This window comes from Epinephelus moara, chromosome 22 (assembly GCF_006386435.1).
Source record: "Epinephelus moara isolate mb chromosome 22, YSFRI_EMoa_1.0, whole genome shotgun sequence".
NCBI lineage: Eukaryota > Metazoa > Chordata > Actinopteri > Perciformes > Serranidae > Epinephelus > Epinephelus moara.
Window position 1 is genome coordinate 29,898,274 of NC_065527.1, and position 4,256 is coordinate 29,902,529.

Here is a 4,256-nt window from a genome sequence, read left to right on the forward strand (position 1 = left end):
CTGGAGAAATTTAACTCTAATTGGCAACTGGGTGGCGCTATAACAACAGAAAAATGCTTAAAAATGGCTAAAATGCGACCGATGGCTGTGGCTCCCCCTGTGGCCCAATGTTGTTTTTTTCTAATTTTTGGTTTGACTAAGTCATGGTATGGTATGCTGTACATAACCAGGGAAACTGTCAGTGTGTCATTCTGTCAGTCAGTCATTCGGTCTGTCCCACGATTTTCTACTCACTGACGTGGTCAATGTACTGTATGTGAAACTGCACATAGGCATTGAGGATTGGCATAGGTAGAAGGTGACAAAGCTACCAATGGGTATGGACTAGTCTGCATTTAAAACAGCAGGATTTCACAGAAAAATCTATACATTTTAATAAAATTACCAAAATTATAAGATTTGCTTGCAGAGCAGAGTAAATATCCACTAACCATTTTACATTAAGTTAAACTATTATAAACTTTGACAGTCACCAAAGTTACTTTGCACCTTTGACCAAAAGAAAACCATCTTGACCTCTGAGGGAACATATACCTGAAGAGTCCAAATCAAAGAAAGCTGTCATAGTTTATCAGCTGTGTTGCTCCTCCAAGTTGCGAATTACGTCTCTGAAATAACCTTTTTAAACATGTTGTGTGTTGCAACCAAGCTATTGATGTCTAAACACGTTTGTAGCAGCTGAATCAGGAGATTCAAACTGGCTGCAGTTTAATGTGACACAAAAAGAACGAGGTTTTCAAAGTTATTGATTCAGAAATTAAATGTCTAAGAGGAGAAAAAATACTTCAAGAGAAAAATAAGATTGGTATTACAGGGAAGAAGCAGAGCACACAGACAGACAGTTCATCAGATCAGTGACAGAGCTGCTGATGTGTGTTTGCAGGAATGTGCAAATAAGTGTGAGGTTTGTGTTATACACGTGCAGTTGGGCGTGCATAGTGCACTCGGGTTTATGTGAGCAATGTGCAACTGAGCGCATGTACAGTATGAATGAATGTGCATACTTGTGTGTGTTTTTGTCATTGTGTGTGTGTGTGTGTGTGTGTGTGTGCATGACTCAAGATGAATTGCATCCCAAAAACTCTGTGGTGAGAAAGAAAGAGGGAGACAGAGAAGGAGAGAGGTCTCTGGTTGCTGCCAAAAACAGTGTAGAGATGATGAAGTGATGCACTGAGAGCAACAAAAACAATATGGAGGGAGGGAGGGAGAGAGACGGAGGCATCTTCAGTGGATGGAAGGAACAAGGAGTGGCAGACAGACAGAAAAAAGGAAAGAGGAGAATGAGAATAAATTATATGAACGTGGTAATGAAAGAGGAAAGAAGGAGAGAGAAAGGGAAAGATGCCAGAGGAAAAAGAAGAAAGAGACAATACCCAATACCAGCAAGCAAGACACAACCTGCAAACTAAGCTACAATAATACTGTTTGGTATTTTTTTCTTTTTCCAAATCAATGCATATGAGGGTTTTTTTTTTTCATTTCCTTTTGCCTTTAATAGTTGGACAACATTGTTTGTCTTTTAAAACTACTACAAAATTTACCACATGGACATTTCCTGACCTCTAATGGTTGAGGTTTGTTTCGATGGTTAATGTTACAGAAACATTGGAATTACAAGAAACCAGTGTTGACTCTTGGTAACAGATTGGATGTGAGCAGTAGTGTCACATGTCAAAGTCACTTCATTGACCCATCCATCCACCTTAACCTCCTCCCTTTAAAGGTTTAAGGCTTGATGCCTTTGTTCCACACAGTCAAAGGTTTCAATTCATTGGACCCATGGAGCTCAGGTAAACACAGACAGACTGTAGGTCCTGTTAGGCATTTTAATAAGTGTCAATGTTTCTCTAGTGATGACTAGTGGTGGACAAGGGCGGAAACGCTACAGCGGCCCAACACATTTCCGCAAGGAGAAATGTCCTGCAGCTTTAGAAATGATGCCAGAACAGGTTTGAGCTGCAAATGACAAAGTGTGCTGTCGAAAACACATAAACCCCCCTGAAAAAATGTCACAGGAACGAAAATGCTGCTCATCCAGTCAACACAACAGAAGTTCTCCAGGCCTCGATAGCCCCATTTCCACCAAAGGCTTTCAGTATGGTACCTTTGGAACCAAAAATAACCTTTCAGACATGGTACCTAGACCATAGGTCCATTTAGTGTTTCCACCACAAACAGTACATCAACAGTGACACAGAGGGATGTCTGCACCTCGTTTATCACCCAAAGAGCGGGTTGCACGCCTACATTTTCAGAGCAGGATAGAACAGGCTGCAGTGAGAGTCTTTCCTGATGGGTTTGTGTATTTATTTCTGCTCAGGCAAGCTCAGGGGTTTAGGTTTGGCGTAGCTTACAGGAACAGCGCTCCACAATGCTTGTTTTTCTCCAAGTGAGGATTAGATTATATGCAGTTCACAAAATCCGGTCAAAAATAATATATATTTTTAAACACTTAAAGATCCACTCATTAGTTAAAGCTATAGTTGGTAATGTTGGAGAGCTAGCAAGATTTGAAAGCGGCACCTCCTCTCAGCTCCGCCCCCTCCTCCCCCTCCCGTCAGTGCTCTGTCCAAAGCCACGGCCCCACACAAGCTTGAACGCGCATCCTGCAGCAGGAGTCAGACTCAGCAGGGCAGAGGAGAGCCGAGTAAAATAACAAATCCCTCCGAAGCAAACAAATAATTACCTGTCCAACAGAAAGACAGCAACCTCTGCATCACTTTTCAGGCCCTTCAGCTCCCTCAGTTGTCTCCACCGTTCAAAAGCTGCACCGATGTTGACTCTGGTTTGTCCTCTCGCTTTATCCAAAGCCTTTTTCGTCGCAGCCTTTTCTGCCTCCGACTTTCTTTTCTCAGCCTGTTTAGCGGGGTGAGCCATTACAAGTAACACTGGAAGTGATACTTTTGGCTGCATTTTCTCTGCCATTGTTCAGCAAACTCATGCTAACTCTGTATTTCTGCTGAGGAGTGTGCTGAATATTTCCGGCAACGGTGACACGTGATGAGTGCACGCAGGGAGGAGGGAGGGAGGGAAGGACGGAGGGGGACTCGGGCAGGACGAGACATGAAGGCATCTGATTGGTTCTTTCCATTCTCACCGAATGGCAGGGGTTGGTCAGAGTTTTTACAGGCCTGCAGCTGCCTCAGAGGTCTGATTTTTTTCATTCCTTTTTCTGAACACATTATGTATTGACTACTCTCAGGGTGGAAGGACCATTTCACCCAATATAACAAGAAGTGTTTCTGAACAGGATTACCAACTATAACTTTAAGGTGTGTGTCCTCCAAGATAGACAATAAAAACTAAAGGGTCAAAGTTGTCGTATTGAAATTTAAGGTGTAATGATGAATTCACATCGTCAGCCCATGCATTGAGTAACATTGCAAGTTAACGTTCCACCTTAAATTCGATGGCAGTCGACAGATTGAATTAAATGATCTTTTTCTCAGTCTACAGTCTGCTGCAAGAGGCAGCAAAACATCCTTTCATTTTATAGTTTCAGTTCACTAATGCATGTAAGACTTGCTACGGTATGAACAGTGGTTACGTAAGCCTCAAAACCAGCTGTGTGGTTAGGTTTAGGCACAAAACCCACTTGGTTATGGTAAGAGAAAGATCATGTTTTGGCTAAAAAATAAGCAGTACTGGTGGCAGAATCATAGCTGGAAATGTCTCAGTAAAGAAAACTTTATTTTTTTTAGAAACATTGTGCCCAACCTTCCGGTCTCCTCACGGAGTAGCCAAATTAACATATGGACTGACATGTGGAACCAATCAAAAATACCCTTGGTGGTTCACGGATTAATGGTTAACCGTTGACTGTTAACTGTTTAACCCTAGCTTGAACAGTGGTGTGTCACCTTGCCTAACTGTCTCACAAGTCCACTCATATACTACGTCACTTGTGCAAATGTACTGATCCATGGTTTGCAGAAAAGTAAACTTTTTTTTTTGTGGTGACTACGTTGTTTTATGTCATCGTATTATTCCACTTTTTTCCCTGCTTCAAAAACAAACACACTCTCTTGTCTGGTCTCTCTCTCAGGTCAAAAATCAAGCTGTTCCACTTAGCGCTCCCCCTAGAGGTCTGGGGTCCGTTTCACAAAGCAGGTTCAACAAACTCTGAGTCTAATCCTGAACTCTGAGTTGATCTACTCTGAGATAGGAAACTCTGAGTTTCCGGTTCCAGAACAGCTGATTTGAATCAGTTTAATCAACTCGGAGTAGTTTCACCTGGAGTTAAGCGCGTGCACCAC

General features: G+C 42.3%; 1 protein-coding gene across 1 annotated transcript in view; it reads right to left on the minus strand.

Annotated features, from left to right (window-relative positions):
* Nucleotides 1–4,256, minus strand: part of LOC126383943 (glutamate receptor ionotropic, kainate 5-like) — a 169,337-nt gene that overhangs the window by 86,240 nt on the left and 78,841 nt on the right. The window lies entirely within an intron of this gene.